The sequence below is a fragment of the Perognathus longimembris genome, chromosome 17 (genome assembly GCF_023159225.1).
Source record: "Perognathus longimembris pacificus isolate PPM17 chromosome 17, ASM2315922v1, whole genome shotgun sequence".
In the NCBI taxonomy this organism is placed as follows: Eukaryota; Metazoa; Chordata; class Mammalia; order Rodentia; family Heteromyidae; genus Perognathus; species Perognathus longimembris.
Window position 1 is genome coordinate 18,113,995 of NC_063177.1, and position 17,840 is coordinate 18,131,834.

Consider the following 17,840-nt stretch of genomic DNA (forward strand, 5'->3'; position numbering starts at 1 on the left):
ATTAAGTTTTATGAACTTGGAGAAGGTTCTTCAACTATAGAGACTAATAAAGTTAAAACGAATATACATTAAGTCAGGCACTAGTGGCTCATGCCTGTAATCCTAGCTACTCAGGAGGCTGAGATTTGAGGATCACAGTTCAAAGCCAGCCTGGGAAGAAAAGTCTATGAGACTTTTAGCTCCAATTAACCACCACAAAACCAGAAGTGGTGTTGTGGCTCAAAGCGGTACAGGGCTAGCCTTGAGCAAAAGAGCTCAGGAACAGTGCCCAGACCCTGAGTTCAAGCCCCATGACCAACAAAAGAAAAAAATATATACATAGGTATGTGTGTGTATATACACACACATATATATTGAGAAGAAATATATATAAAGAAAAGACATTTAATTGGTAGGACAGTTATAAAGAATAAGTTATATCTGTTAATAACAATAATAATAGCACTACATTTACAATATACCAGACCTGTTTTTTGTTTTGTTTTGTTTTGCCAGTCCTGGGCCTTGGACTCAGGGCCTGAGCACTGTCCCTAGCTTCTTTTTTTTTTTTTTTGCTCAAGGCCAGCACTCTGCCACTTGAGCCACAGTGCCACTTCTGGCCATTTTCTATATATGTGGTGCCGAGGAATAGAACCCAGGGCTTCATGTATACGAGGCAAGCACTCTTGCCACTAGGCCATATTCCCAGCCCCAAGTTTTATGTAGGTTAACAATCTTTACAGCAATTGTGTGAGATAATATTATACTCTGCCTAATTTACAGAGGTGAAAAATGAGGCACAAGGAGGTAAAGAGTCTTAACAGAATGACATAAAGGGTACATATCAGTTCAGAGTTATAGGACATTCATGACAAAGTATCATTGAGTACTTTGTGTTCCATAATTGTTCTAGCTTTACCAAGAAGGTGGAAAGAAGGAAGGGAGAGGAGAGGAGGGGAGGGGAGGGGAGGGGAGGGGAGGGGAGGGGAGGGGAGGGGAGGGGAGGGGAGGGGAGGGGAGGGGAGGGGAGGGGAGGGGAGGGGAGGGAAGGGAAGGGAAGGGAAGGGAAGGGAAGAAGGGAAGGGAAGGGAAGGGAAGGGAAGGGAAGGGAAGGGAAGGGAGGAAGGAAAACTATCTCTACTTAGGCTAATACAGCTATACAGCCAGGGAAATATAAGGCAAAATAAACTTTTAAAACGTGTTTGATGGAAGACAAAATTAAAGGGGAATAAGCACCCACAGCTAGCCACTTTTACACCTACACAAACCCACACATTCACTTTGTGGAAAGCCTTACCATTCTTGTCAGTTGATCTTATTGAGGGGGTATAACTTCTCTATGACCTCACCTAGCTCCTGAAATGTGGGTACTTATAATAGCAGATGCTTTCCAAAGCCTTTTTTTTTTTTCATTGAAATGGACCCTGCCCTTTGTCCTGTCCTTCTACTGTCCCTAAAAGATGCCTTCACAAACCCAGGTTTGCTCATCAGTTGATGCCAATGACCCATCAAAATCCTCCAACATAATATCCCTGGCAAAGTAGACTTCCTTTTTCTTCAACAACCTCATCATCCTTTTTGTTTTAAAAATGGTCCCAGTAAAAAATAATTAGCTCTCAAATGAGGTGGCAGCAACTGTGAAATGGAAGGAAAGGATGCAAGATGAACTACCCACAGGATTGATAAATGGTGGGAGCAGGGGAAGAGAGAGTAATCCTAGAGGACCTCAGGCCTCATCAGCTGAGTTACTAACAAACCAGTAACAGAGACAAGCAACAATATTTGATAGTATAACTAACTCAGCAGTGAGGGACATGACAATTTTTGTTAGGAGTATGTTGAGTTTGAGGTATTTGTAGAATGGTTAGATGAAAACAGCCAAGAAGAGAGTGTGTGTGTGTGTGTGTGTGTGTGTGTGTGTGTGTGTGTGTGTGTTGGTTTGGGGCTTGAACCCAGGGTCTGAGTACTGTCCCTGAGCTGCTTTGCTCAAGGTTAGCATTCTAGCACTTAAACCACAAGTCTACTTCCAACTTTTTGGAAGTTCATTGGAGAAAAGGGTCTCACAGACTTTCCTGCCTGCGCTGGCTTCAAACAGTGATCCTCAGATCTCAGCCTTCTGGTGTAGCTAGGATTATAGGCATGACCCACAAGTGCCCAGCCAGCCCCTAAATGGAATTTTAAAATGTAAGTTTAAAGCTTGGAGGAAAGAGTAGTCCTTCACAAGAAGTGATCATTTAAGTTCAATTTTCATCAGCAAGTATTTACCGAGGACAGACCACATGTCAGATGCTAGTCTAAGTACACAGGAATACAGAGATGAACAAACAGACAAGGTTCCTGCTCTCATACAACTTAACTTCTTACACAAATAAGAAAATAGCAGATGGTGGGAAACCTTGTGCAGAAGATTTAGTTGAGTGGTGTGACACAGCAACTGATAATAAGGAGGATTAATTTGTCAGGAAAAATCTTCATGAGGAGGCACGACTAAAGCCAAGACTTGAAAAACAAGACAGAGCCAGCTAGGTTAAAGTCTGAGAGAGCATTCCAGGCAGAATTTGAGAAATGTGAAGAAGCCACTGAGGCTGGACAACAATGGACAAGGAAGCAATGGTACAAAATGAACCTGAGAGATATGAGCAAAACCAGATCATACTGGGCTTTGGCACTAAAGGCAAGGAGATTAGATTTCATTCTGAGTACATTAGGAACTATTAAAGAATTATTGTTTTGGTTTTATTGGGTTAAAGAACACATAACAAAACTACCACCTTAGTCAATTCACATGTATATTACAACAGTATAAACTATTGTCATTGTTTGGATGTGGTTTTGTCAAAGGATCATATGCTAGAAGCTTAGTCTCCAGTGTGGTGATATGACAGGTGGTGAAGCCTTATAAAAGGTGATTAGGTCACTGGAAGAGATTAATATTTTTATGGAGCCCCAATTAGTACACAAGAGTAAGTTGTTACAAAGCAAAGCCACCTTGGATCTTGCTCTGTTTGGCCTGTAACTGGTTTCCTTTTTGTTTTTCTCCTCTATGATGACTCAATCAAGGGGGCCCTCACCAAAAGCCAAACTGATGGGGTCGGCCTGATTTGAACTTTTAGAGAGAATATCTAAAAAACACAAAAATTAATTACATTTGCATAGCTATGACCAAATACCTGAGAGAATAATTTAAAGGAGGAAAGATTCATTTTGGTCCATGGTTTCAGAGTGAAATCCACAGTTCTGGGCCCCATGTGCGTGGGCAGAACATCATAGTGGCAGAAGTAATTAGTAGGAGTTCCTCATTTCATGATGGAAAAAGCAGCAGAGGGAGAGAATGAAATATGGGAAAAAGGTCAAGGCAAAAATGTACCTTTGGGGCTGGGAATATGGCCTAGTGGCAAGAGTGCTTGCCTCATATACATGAAGCCCTAGGTTCGATTCCTCAGCATCACATATATAGAAAAGGCCAGAAGTGGGCGCTGTGGCTCAAGTGGTAGAGTGCTAGCCTTGAGTAAAAAGAAGCCAGGGACAGTGCTCAGGCCCTGAGTTCAGCCCAACGACTGGCCAAAAAAAAAGTACCCTTCAGGAACACATCCCCAATGACCTAACTTCCTCCCCAGCAGGCCCTATCTCCTACTTTTCACTATCTCACAATAATGCCATCATACTATGAATTCATTAAAGAGAGCCAAAGGAAATTCATTCACTGGGTCAGAACTGTTACGAGGTAATTATCTCTAGAAATATTTCTCGATTGACAAGTATGTTGCCAATTAAGATTAACCATCATAGCCTCGAAATAAGTGAGCATTCCTGTATCCAGCTTTAAGTATTTTGTTATAGCAAAAAGACAACAGAATAATATAGTTCTATTCCCATTGTTGAACAATAGATCTCAGACTTTTTCATATGGCAAAACTGAAATGCTATGCCCACTGAACAACTCTCCTCTTTCCTCTCCTTAGCCCAACAAATACCACTCTGCTTTCAGTTTCTAAGATTTCAACTATACCATATGCTTCCTTGTGTAAGCAGAAACATGAGAAATTCAGTCTCTCTGTAACTGGTTTATTTTATTTTGTTTTACTGGTCATAACACAATGGTCACTGGGAATAGCAAGACATTACACTAAGATTATTGGGATTTGTAAATTTAAAAAATCTATTCAGGGTTTACAGTCTTGTTGAAGAAACAAAAAAAAAGAACACATTAAAATAACCATTTCAGAATAATGTTAATACAAACTGACCTCTTTTCTTTCTTCTTTCCTTCTTTCTTCCCTCCCTCCCTCCCTCCCTCCTTCCTTTCCTTCCTTCCTTCCTTCTTTTCTTCTTGCCAGTCCTGGGGCTTGACCTCATGGCCTGGGTACTGTTCCTGAGCTTCCTTTGCTCAAGGCTAGCATCTACCACTTTAGCCACAGTGCCATTTCCAGCTTTTTCTCTTTTATATGGTACTGAGGAATCGAAGCCAGGGTTTCATGCATGCTAGGCAAGCACTCTACCACTAAGCCACATTCCCAGCCTGATCTTTTTCTTTCTCTTTTGCATATGTGTGATTTAATAGCTAGATAACTGTACACATGGCCAACTCACACTTTAATGATAACAGAAGTCTATGAACAAACTACAATGCATTAACCAGGCCTGAGTCCTAGCATTCTTGTCTTTGTTCCTTAATTGTTTTACATAGTCAGTAGCAATTTAAGAAATATTAGCTCAAGGCAGCTTACAGTAACATGGTAGAATGTTACCTAATCTGATTGTCAGATGTAACTTTAATAGGACCATAAGTAGACAGCTCCAATCAATGACACATACAAATATATCCTTGGGGCAATAAGTAGGAAGGAAGAAATCTTTCAAAAGTAAGACTTAGATCCAAGAGAAAAAAATACATTTACTGGCCTCCAGTTCCAATAAATCACACACTGTATTAACATATAACTATCCAATTAATCCAAAACTAAAGGTCAGATTCATGGAGATAAGCTTCCTTTTGAAAGTCCCTTAGACTTGAGGACGTATTACAGATAATACTGTATCTAACAGTAATATTAATATTAGTGTCACAGTTCAGAATCTAGTGGAAATACAGAATATTTGTTACATCTTGATATATATTCCCCAAATGCTCTTTTTTTTTCTTGGCCAGTCCCAGGGCTTGAACTCAGGGCCTGAGCACTGTCCCTGGCTTCTTTTTGCTCAAGGCTAGCACTCTACCACTTGAGCCACAGCGCCACTTCTAGCTTTTTCCATATATGTGTGCTGAGGAATCAAACCCAGGGCTTCATGTATATGCGGCAAGCACTCTACCACTAGGACATATTCCCAGCCCCCCAAGTGCTCTTTTTTTTTTTTTTTTTGCCAGTCCTGGGCCTTGGACTCAGGGCCTGAGCACTGTCCCTGGCTTCTTCCCGCTCAAGGCTAGCACTCTGCCACTTGAGCCACAGCGCCGCTTCTGGCCGTTTTCTGTATATGTGGTGCTGGGGATTCGAACCTAGAGCCTCGTGTATCCGAGGCAGGCACGCTTGCCACTAGGCTACATCCCCAGCCCCCCAAGTGCTCTTTTGACAAGACTGAATTTAAGATAAACATAAGGCCATGTAAAATGATACTTAAAATGAAAAGGTGAACACCTAAAGCAATACAAAAACCAACATCTTGGAGCTGAGAGTATAGAAGAAGTGCTTGCCTACTAAATGCAAAACTGGCTCAATCACTAGCACTGTGCAAAATAAAATTTAAAAATTAAAAAAAGGTATCTTTATTATATTTCAGCAATAATCAGGAAATACAACAAGTACAAAAAGGATCCTCATAAGATATAAGTGTAATAAAATGTACACTATAAATCAGTGTTGTTTACTGAAGATTTTAGATGTTGTCATTTGTCTAGATAGGAGGCTTATGAAGATAGAAAATTCTCCAAAATGAATTTATAAATATCATGCAAAACAGATTTTTACTGCATAATCGGACAAAAGGATTTAGAGGTCAATTTGAAAAAATAACAGAATTTCTGAGAAATGAGTGAGAACAAAAAGTAAGAATAAGAAGAGGATACCTGCATTACTAGATGTTGTATTACACAACTATACTTATAAAAGAAGCTCTTATTTCAGCATCAAAATTAAACAGACCAATAGCAGAAAACAGAAAGTCACAATAACAGTAATAACAGGGATAGGACAAGAAGATATTTAAAACCAATGGAGGGAAAATCAGTAACTTTTAACATGGATAAAACTGGTTAGGTGGCAAAAATTGAGGAGGTTTATGAGATCAACTCTCTAATCCATATAGGATTTAATGTAAAAATGAAATCATAAGCAAAATAAGAAGCCAGTATAAATATTTTCATGATCTTGGGATAAGAAAGCTTTTCTAAATATGGCCTACCTAGAAACTGTAAAATATCTAAAAAGCACTACTATAAGAAATTGTAAATAAAATAAAAATGGACAAAAGATTATAGAACATTTCTAGGCAATAATTTAGAAACATGTATGTAAAAATCTTTAAAACAGAGATTACTTAAACCAGAGCTTTTTCCAGGAACTGATTCTGAGATAATAGCTAAAAGGATGAAAACTTTAAAAGGAAAATAGTCAGTGCCGGTGGCTCACACCTGTAATCGTGTACTCAGGAAGCTGAGATCTGAGGATGGCAGTTTGAAGCCAGCCCAGGCTGGAAAATCCATGAGACTCTTTTTTTTTTCCCCCCCCAAATTTTTATTATCAAACTCATGTACAGAGAGGCTACAGTTTCATACGTTAGGCATTGGATACATTTCTTGCACTGTTTGTTACCTTGTCCCTCATACCCATCTCCTCCTCCTTTCCTCCCCCCCCCCCCCCGGCCAGGTGTTCAGTTCACTTACACCAAACAGTTTTGCAAGTATTGCTTTTGTAGTTGTTTGTCTTTTTTTTTTTTTTACCCTGTGTCTCTCAATTTTGGTATTCCCTTTCAATTTCCTACTTCTAATACCAGCATACACGGTTTCCAATATACTCAGATAAGATTACAGAGATAGTGTAGGTACAACCACAGGAAGGTGATAGAAGAACATCATCAATAATAGAGCTACAGATACACATGGGACATTGAAAGTAGTTACAACTGTGATATAACAATTGTTTCCATAACATGGAGTTCATTTCACTTAGCATCAGCTTATGTGTTCATAAGGGTATAGTTATTGGGCTCTTGTGATGCTCTGCTATGACTTGCCTAAACCTGTACTAATTATTCCCAATAAGGGAGGCCATAGAGTCCATGTTTCTTTGGGTCTGGCTCACTTCACTTAGTATAACTTTTTCCAAGTCCTTCCATTTCCTTACAAATGGAGCAATGTCATTCTTTCTGATAGAGGCATAAAATTCCATTGTGTATATGTACCACATTTTCCTGATCCATTCACCTACTGAGGGGCACCTGGGTTGGTTCCTGATTAAAAGAAATGCAAATCAAAACAACATTGAGATTCCATCTCACCCCAGTAAGAATGTCATATATCAAGAAAACTAACAATAACAATTGTTGGAGGGGATGTGGCCAAAAGGGAACCCTACTTCATTGTTGGTGGGAATGTAAACTGGTTCAGCCACTCTGGCAAGCATTATGGAGATTCCCCATGAGACTCTTTATCTCCAATTAAATGCCAAAAAAAAGGCCAGAAGTGGAGCTGTAGTTCAAATGTTAGAGTGCTAGCCTTGAGCAAAAAAGCTCAGGGACAACACCCGGGCCATGAGTTCAAGCCCTAACAGTGGCACATAAAAAAAGTTAAAATAAGGGAAAATAAAACTAGGAACAATCCTAAGTGTCCAACAATGGAAGAGGACTGGTTTAGTAAGTTATGATATAATTTATGGTATATTTACCATGTATTATATTTCTATGTACTAATAAAATTATACATGTATTTACCAGGTATCAACAAAGAGTTTATAAAATAACACATACAAAACTTTTTTGCATATATTATTCTTCTTTGAAACATACAAAGTTTCTTAAACAGTTTCTCTTATTCTGATTTATGAAGTAACTGGTTCAAAACATTTCTTTTTTCCAGTCCTGGGGCTTGAACTCTAGGCCTGGGCATTATCTCTGATCCTCTTTGTGCTCAAGGCTAGCACTCTACCACTTGAGGCACAGTGCCACTTCTAAACTTTTCTGAATAGTTTATTGTTTTGTTTTTTGTTTTTGGCCAGTCCTGGGCCTTGCACTCAGGGACTGAGCACTGTCCCTGGCTTCTTCCCGCTCAAGGCTAGCACTCTGCCACCTGAGTCACAGCGCCTCTTCTGGCTGTTTTCCGTATACGTGGTGCTGGGGAATCGAACCAAGGTCTTCATGAATGGGAGGCAAGCTCTCTTGCCACTAGGCCATATCCCCAGCCCCCTGAATAGTTTATTGGAGATAACAGTCTCACAGACTTTTCTGCCTGGGACGGGGGTGGTGGTAGTCTTGAACCATGATCCTCAGATCTCAGCCTCCTGAGTAGCTAGGATTACAGGTGTGAACCACCTGCACTCAGCTTCCAAGTACTTTTGACAACCTCTAGTTAGCATATGGTTTGAATGTTTACGTCAGCTTCTGGAGACATGACTGCCATGCTATCATCCCATTTAAGTGCAATGCAGAGGAATATACAACCACCAGCACAATCAAAATACAGTTTTTGCATCACTACAGTAAGTTCCCTGCCCCAGGGCTCACAGTCTCTGGACAACCATTAATTTAATTTTCCCTATTTTTTGCCTTCTCTAACATGTCATATATGTGAAATCATAAAGTACACAGACTTTTATATCAAGCTTCTTTCATTTAGCATAATTTTTGGACGTACTGGAATTTGAATACAAGTGCTAGACAGGTACTTTATCACTGAAGCCAAGCCACCAGCCCTTTTAGAATCAGTTATTTGTGAGCTAGGGGCCTGTGTTTTTACCCAGGCTAGCCTATGCTATGATCTTCCTTCTTAGGCTTTTTGTGTAGCTGTGATCACAGGTGTGGGCCACCACATCCCCATCCGTTTCTTTGCTGAGATGTGGGGAGGGGCGTACAGAGAGAAGATCTCAGCTAATTTTTTGCCTAGGCTGACCTTAAACAGCATCCATCCAGTTCTCCATCTTTTGAGTAGCTGGGATTACAAGGGTGAGCTACTTTACCTAGCAGCATGCTTTTGAGATTCACCCAAGTTGTTGCACATATAAATAGTACTTTTTATTACTAAGTATTCTAATGTATTGATGTAGTACAATTTGTTTACCCATTCTCCAGGTGATAAATATAGCAGCTGTTTTGATTTTTTTTGGTGATTATGAACAAAGCTGTGCATAGATCTTAATATGGTAAACATGTAGGAGCGACATGGTGAGTCATAGGTAAGTTTAGATTTGAAAGTTGTTTGTTTTCAAAGTGCTGGTTGTCCCGTTCTTACAATCCCACCAGCAATGTATTAACATTCCATGTGTTCTGCATCACCTAGTAAGTTTCTCAAGCAACTGGCCCAGCTTTTATAAATTTTGGGCAGTCTACTGGGTGAGCAGTGGTGTCTCACTGTGGTTTTAACTTGTATTTTCCTGATGACTAATGATAGTGCACATCCCTTCTTTTCCACAAAAGCATCTCTTTCATGTCCTGATTTATCATTTCTTTTAGGAGACCCTGGGAGACAGAGACTTGGTGATGTTGTAGATCTGAAGAAACTTACAAAAGGAATCACACAGGTGTCCATGAAGTCCTGGCTTTCTCTTGAATCGTGTGTGTGTGTGTGACCTTTAATAGCATAACCAAACCACTAAGAATCAAACTTCAGAGCAGCCAGTGCCTAGTTCCTACACTGACACCTGAGTGGTATACACACAGGACAGATCTCAACACCACCATAAAGGCTTTGAAGACAGCAATGACATCAAAACCACAGGCCACAGGAGCAAGTCAAAATCTGTGGCTGAACCAAACTAGGTCATTCCCTGCTAGAACAAACAAAAAAAATTAAAACAATTTATTTAAATAAGACTCAGGATCTGGGCTGTAGCCCAGTGATGATGTACTTGCCTAGTATGCAGGAAGCCCTGGGTTATATAGGGGAATTGTAGGGGATAGACAAGGGCGGACACAAAAACCAGACAAGACAGCATAACAAAACTCGAATCTTTTTTATTTATCTTTTTGCTGGTCCTAGGGATTAAACTCAGGGCCTGAGTGCTGTCCCCGGGCCTTTTTGTGCTCAAGACAAGTGCTCTACCACTTGAGCCATAGCCCCACTTCCCACTTTTTCTGAATAGTTTACTGGAGATAAGAGTCTCGAGGACTTTTCTGCCCATGCTGGCTTTGAACCATGATCCTCAGACCTCAGCTTCCTAAGTAGCCATTGGCATCTGGCCAAAACTCAAATCTTCTAAGATTCAAAATGTCCAGAATGTGACTGGATCAAGAAAATGTGGTATATATCCACAATGGCATTCTATTCTTCCATCAGAAAGAACAATATTGAACCATTTGTAAGGAAATAGAAAGACTTGGAAAAAATTAAGTGAAGTAAGCCAGATACAAAGAAAACATAGGTTACATAATTTCTCTCAATTGTGGTAACTAGAATGTGTCTATAAATCTACAAGTAAACACAGTGGATGCTAAAAGACCAAAAAAAATTCAATGAGATATGATAAATTATACAGGTCTCTACACATTCACTCAGTGAGACCAAAGGAGAGGATCACAAAGGCGCAATAACAATGTGCATATGATCATATAAAATAATATACATCAAAATGATCTACAAGAAATAGAAAAAGGGTTTCATTTTTTTTTGCTATTTTTGTTTTCTTTACATTTTGTCTTGTTTATCTGTCTTTGGGAGTCTAAGAGAAAGCATAGAAAGGGTGGGACTAAAGGTGAACAAATGCAGCAGCAGTAACTCATTAGATACTATGTTGGAAATAAACTATACAACTTGTGGGTAGGGACAGGAGAGAAAAATTAGGAGAGAGTGAGGGAAGGGGTAGCATTGTCCAAAAAAGAAATGTATTAATTACCTGACTTATGTAACTATAACCCCTCTGTATATCACCCTTCTAATAACAATAATGTATATATAAATATATATGTATTCTTTTAAATTCCAAGCAGAAAAAAGTCCAGAATGTATTTCAGAATGTATTTCAGAATTATTTGACATTTTAAGAGGTAAAATCTCAATAAGGAGCAATATTAAGTACAAGATGACCCACATGTTAGAATCATCTAACTGATCTTTGTTACACTTATGCTCCAAAGAATATTAAACATTCTTGGGGCTGGGAATGTGGCTTAGCGGTAGAGTGCTTGCCTAGCATGCATGAACCCCTGGGTTAGATTCCTCAGCACCACTTAAGCAGTAAAAGCCAGAAGAGGTGCTGTGGCTCAAGTGGTAGAGCCTTGAGCAAAAAGGAAGCCAGGAACAGTGCTCGGGCCCTGAGTTCAAGCCCCAGGACTGGCAAAAAAAAAAAAAAGAATATTAAACATTCTTAAAATGAAATTAAACAGAACACATAGAAATAATAAACTGGAAATTTCATAACTGAAAAATAACCAATTTAAAACTTCCTTAAGCCAGTATGGTAATGGTACACACTTGTAATCTCAGCAATTAGAGGAGGAGGGGGGAAGGACTGCTGAGACAGGAGAATTACCAGTTCAAGGCCAGCAATGGGTACATAGCAAGAAACAGTCCCAGTAAATAAGTAAATTTAAAAATCAAAAGACAAAGAAAAAGATCCTTGAAAGTAGCTGAGAAAACAATGCAGGGGGGCAGGATGACTGTAAGCTTCTCAGCAAAAGCCATGGAGGCAAGAAATGGCACAGACATTTTTAAAGCTTTCGAAAAAGCAAACAAACACAACTAAAGGCTGTCAATCTATCACCCAGAGTTTTATACCCAATAAAAATACTTTTCAGATCCGGCTCATACCTGTAGTAATCCTAGCTAGTCAGAAGGCTGAGATCTGAGATTCACAGTTCGAAGCCAGCTCTGGCAGGAAAATCTGTGAGACTCATCTCCAATTAACCACCAGAAATCTGCAAGTAGCGCTGTGGCTCAAGGTGGTAGAGCACTTGCCTTGAGCAAAAGAGCTCAGGGACAGTGCCTAGGCCCTGAGTTCAAGCCCCATGACTGACAATGATAATAATACCCTTCAAGAACAAGGGAAAAATACACATTCAGTGAGGGAAAGCTACAAGAACTCAATGCAATTAGATTTGCCTTAAAAGAAATTCTTAAAGTTCTTCAGGAAAAAGAGAAATAATATGAGAGAAACCTCCAACTTCAATATATGGAAGAAAAACTTCAACATAATGTAAATATAATAAAATATTTTTAGGGCTGGGAACATGGCATAGTGGTAAAGTGTTCGCCTTGTATACATGAAGCCCTGGCTTCCATTCCTCAGTACCACATATATAGAAAAGGCCAGAAGTGGCGCTGTGGCTCAAGTGGCAGAGTGCTAGCCTTGAGCAAAAAGAAGCCAGGGACAATGCTCAGGCCCTGAGTCCAAGCCCCAGGACTGGCAAAATAAATAAGTAAATAAATAAAAAAAATATTTTTAGCATGGTGTGGTAGTGCACACCTATAATCTCAGCACTGAAGGTAGAGGCAACAGTCTATCAAGTTAGAGACCAGCATGGGGTACATATAGAGTCCTAGGCAAGCCTGGGCTATACAATGAGGCCTGGTCTCAAAAACACAAGGGCTGAAGAGTGTAGCTAATGGTTGAATGCTGATCTAGCATGGACAGGGCCCTATGTTTGATCCCCAGCATTGTACAGAAGAAGAAAAGAAACTCTCTCTCTCTCTCCCTAAATTCTGTAGACAATGAAATACATTTCAAAGTAAAAATCGGGTGAGTTTTCAATGCATAGAGATACCATATGTATGAAAAGTACAATATAAAAGGGGATGACAAAGGGAATGGTGGTAAGGTATGGAGGAGTGGCGGGCTGCCACTCCTCACACCAGAGACACGCAGCACACCAACCCAGTTTTTTTTAATGCTCAGAAATAAATGAATGAGGGCTGGGAATATGACCTAGTGGTAAAGTGCTTGCTTCATATACATGAAGCCTTGGTTCGATTCCTCAGCAACACATATATAGAAAAGGCCAGAAGTGGTGCTGTGGCTCAAGTGGTAGAATGCTAGCCTTGAGCAAAAAGAAGCCAGGGACAGTGCTCAGGCCCTGAGTTCAAGCCTCAGGACTGGCAAGAAAAAACAAAAAAAAAAACAGAAATAAATGAATGCAATGTACAATGAAATTTATTATTCCTTCATCCCTTTACCAATTACAGTGAACAAGACTCAAGAGTAAACATTAAAATCTGTCCCATGCTATAACCAATAGTGGTCAATACCAATACTAATAGTTATTGGTGGCTAAATCTTCTAATCAGAGAATATACTATTCAAGCCAATTAAATTCTTCCAATCTATTTGTCTCAAAACTAATCTTCATGTGCATGCTTTTTGAAATTTATGTTTGTGTGTAGTGCAGGACTGGGGCTTGAACTTGCTGCCTAGGCAATGTCCTTGAGTATTTTTGCTTAAGGCTAGTGTGCTACTATTTGAGCCACAACTCCATTTCCAGCTTTTGGGTAATTATTTGGAGATAAGAATCTCACAGACTTTCCTGCCAGGGCTGGCTTTGAACCTGGATTCTTAGATCTCAGCCTTCTGAGTAGCTAGGATTATACCAATAAGCCACTGGCACCCTGCAAGCATTTGACTGTAAGGTTGAATTTATTAGTTCTTTCTCTTTAAAGCAAGATCACTGTAGTGAAAACAGAAGTAGGGGATTGTTCCTGTATAATAATGTATTGCATATCTTAAAGTACAGGAAGCCAGGTGCTGATGGCTTATGCCCTTAATCCTAACTACTCAGGAGGCTGAAATCTGAGGATCCTGGTTCTAAACCAGCCCAGGCAGGAAAGTCTGTAACATTCTTATCTCCAATGAATCATCAAAAAGCCCAAAGTGGAGCTGTGACTCAAGTGGTAGAGTGGTATCCAGAAATGAAAAGGCTAAGGGTCAGTGCTCTGGCCCTTAGTTCAAGCCATAGTACTAGCACACCAGGACACGCGCGCACACACACACCCACACACACCACCAACAACAACAAAACAAGCAAACATAAAGATACTAATGATTTATTCTTCTGCCTCAAGCAGAAAGCCAGTAGAAAAAAAAAAGTAGCTCAACCTTTAGTGTGAGACTTAAAATATAACAAGCTTTTATTAAAATTGCCCTGGCAGGCCAATTATTATTAAATTGTATCATGCAAGAATCCTATTAATCTCTTACAAGAAAACTATTTTTTTTTTCTAAAGTATGGGGGTTTGAACTCAGGGTCTGGTGCTTGCTAGGCAAATACTCTACCATTTGAGCCAGGCTACCAGCCAAAACAATTTTTATAAGAAAAGCCTTTTAGAGTATAGGAATGTGGATAAGCAATTCCATTTTAAGTTTACAGTGTAATACCACAGAAGTCCCTTAACTGTGGGGGATATGTTCCAAGAACCCAAACAAATGCCTGAATCAAGGAAAATACCAAGCCATATATATGCTATGCTTTTTCCTATACATACAACGCCAAAGACAAAGTCCAAATCAATTTATTAATCAGGCAGAGTAAGAGGTTAACAATAATAAAGTAGAACAATTAGAACATTATACAGTAATAAAAGTTATGTGAATGTAGTTTCTTCTAGCATCTTATTACACTGCACTCACCTTTCTTTTTATGGTGATGTGAGATGACAGTAGCACTGGGCTACTGTGGGAGGGTGACATGAACTCAAGCATTGCGCTATCTGGTCAGGTATCAGAAACAGAGACTATCAAGGGCGTAGCATATATAGCATGGTTACAGTTCGTGTTCTGAGCAAGACAACACAAGAGTTCCTCATGCCACTCAGGACAGTGCACAATTGATAGCTTATGAATTTTTATGCCTGGAACTTTTAGACCATGGTTGATCATAGGCACCTAAAGCCTAGGAAAGCCAAAGTGTATATAAAGGAGTACAACTCTGTTTTTCAAAAGACAGAGAATTTCACACAATTCTAACTCTGGCCAGTTTCTTTACAGACAACTAATGAGTTAGTAAGTGATAATTCTATACTCCCTGAGATATTTTTAAAAGCAAGATACTTAAACACATGCGCGTGTGCACACACACACACACACACACACACACACAAAAGAAATGGAAAAACTAAAGCAAATGAATAGAAAAGGAGAGGTTGCCCTTTTTAAAATCCCACCCATTCCCAATGTTTAAATACAAATTGACCCAAATCTTAACTAGACTTAGTCTTTGTATTCTGAGCAACTTATCTTGTGAAAAATCACTTCCTTCACCACTCCTACTAGATATATATTTGCTAATGGTATGACTTTAGAGCTAAGCTAAATTACACAGTCCTATGTCTGGTATTAGGTCTAACTTAGTCAACAGTACTTCTTTTTTTTTTTTTTTTTTTTTTTTTTAAATTTTTTTTTTATTATCAATTGAACATAAATTTTTTTTTTTTACAAGGTGCTGTGCAAAGAGGGTGCAGTTACATAGTAGGGCATTGTGTACATTTCTTGTGATATCTTACAACCTGTTTTCCCATCCCTTGTCTAGGTCAGGTAGACCCATATGCAGTATACAATGTATCAAGCACATATACAGTGTTCACAGACTTGGTCTCTACTGTCTCTCCATCTCCCTTTGTTAACAGTCATATATCAGGGAGATCATGCCCCTTTGTTTTCTGTTCAACAGTACTTCTACACAGCTCTCTAACAGCATTTCCTCTTTCCTATCTGCTGAGTTAGCCAAGAAAAAAAAAGGAGGGGGGGGCGAACAGATCTCAATTTATAGGTATGAATTTTGAAGAACTGGAGGTCAAACCCTGATATTTCAGTGTTTAATTCTCAACCTTCCAGGAGTTATTACCATATTATAAAGTACTCAAGTGCACAGCTCCTAAATGTCAGATTTTATATCAGCTTTGTATTTCAGTTTACTAAAGCAAATCCTTAACTCAAGTAGAAGCAAAAGTTAATATCCTGCTGAGTGTGATTTTGGCTTTCCTTTAAAAAAAAAAAATCAAGCAACACTCTAATTTAAATTAAAAAAGGGAAAGAAAAAGGGAGGAAGCAACTGAACCTGTTCTTTAATGTACAAGATTAGAGGAGACCAAGAGCACTTCGCAAGGCATATTTGATTATCAGTTGTACTCTTAAAACACGAACAGGCTGTGAATTAGTATTTGAATTGTCAGCACTCCTAAAAGAAAACATGGTGGTCCAAAATGCCAGACTTTGGAGGCATGAGAAGGTGAGAAATCACCCATCTGTTCATTTACATAAATGTTCTACTTAAATTTCTGGCTCCACACAATTAAAATGTGCCAGGAAGCAATATCAATTCAACCTTGGAAATCTTGTACTCTGCCATATACTTTGTCCGCCCATCTCACATCTTCTAAGTCTCCTTCTCATCCTGAATTCTCATTCAGGCTCTAGTTCCTAAATGCCCAATGGGGGAGTTTTGACATCAGGAACTACCTCCAATTTTCACTTTTCTCCTACAAAAAGAACACACACACTCACTCATTCACCCCTCCAAAGAATTTTCCCCATTCCTATTATTCACACTTATGCAGGCCTAAAATTCTCCAGGTAATAACTCCTTGATATCAGTGGTCAACCCTGCAATTCTTGCACAATTTCTTATATCTTTCATATTCCCTTTTGGTTCTCATGTGTCCCAGCAGATAAAGTCCTTGTCTCTAAAAACAATCTCATTTCAAATCTGTACAAAAGCCTCCCTAGTCTCCCTTTCCCTAAGACTGTGTACCTTCCAATGCATTTTACACCAATATAACTTCAAAATGAATCATACCACTCTGTCCAAGCCAAGTGGGTGAGCGTTAAAAGATGATAAAAACAAAAGGCTCCGGGAAGGCAGGAGAGTAGCCATTATCACAGAAGAAGCTTCAGGGGAGGCGCAGCTAACCTAGAAGAAAACAATCTAGACAGAATGCAGCCCCACATAGAAAGGTGCAGGTTCTGGAGGAAGGACAAGTCGTCAGTGGTGCAGGAGCAATAAAAGATGAGGCCAGGAATATAGGCTGAATCAGACTCTGAAGTTTAGACTCATCCTACTAATCCTACTAAAATAAATGAGACCAGCAAAAATAGAAGACCCCTATTATTTTTAAAAAAGGGTTCCACTTTCCGCCCAGGGGTGAGCCTGAACTTCAGTACTATGTACATGTCCCATGTAGCTAGGATGACAGGCACATATCACTATGTCTAGCATTTTCAGTTGAGATGGGATCTAGAGAACTTTTTGTCCAGGCTAGCCTCAAACCACAATCCTCCCAATGTTTACCTCCTTGGTTGTTAGGATTACAGGCATGAGTCACTACACCCAGCCAACAACTGTATTTCTGACTAACTTCCTATTATAATACTCATTCAAGTTACAGGGAAGACAATCTGATCTACATTGTGGTTCAGTCTTCCCTGGAAATGACTGAAACATAAACAAGCTAGGGAAAAAACAGTTAGCACATGTAATTTGAAGGTGTTTTGTTTCCATTTTTTATTTGAAAGTTAATAAATGCTACCATTCTACCATTGTTTTTTTGCAAGGCGTAGGTCATTAATCCATTAGTGTGTTGTGAAGTCTATCAGTGAATTTGGATACACTCTTTTAAGAAAATGAAGGTGCCAGGCACTGGTGGTTCATGCCTGTAATCCTAGCTACTCATAGGCCAAGATCTGAGAATTGGGGTTGAAGTCAGCTCAGGCAGGAAAAGTATATGAGACTTTTAT

At 39.4% G+C, this 17,840-nt stretch overlaps 1 protein-coding gene across 1 annotated transcript in view; it reads right to left on the reverse strand.

Moving 5' to 3' along the window:
* Positions 1-17,840, reverse strand: part of Cpd (carboxypeptidase D) — a 70,753-nt gene that overhangs the window by 39,591 nt on the left and 13,322 nt on the right.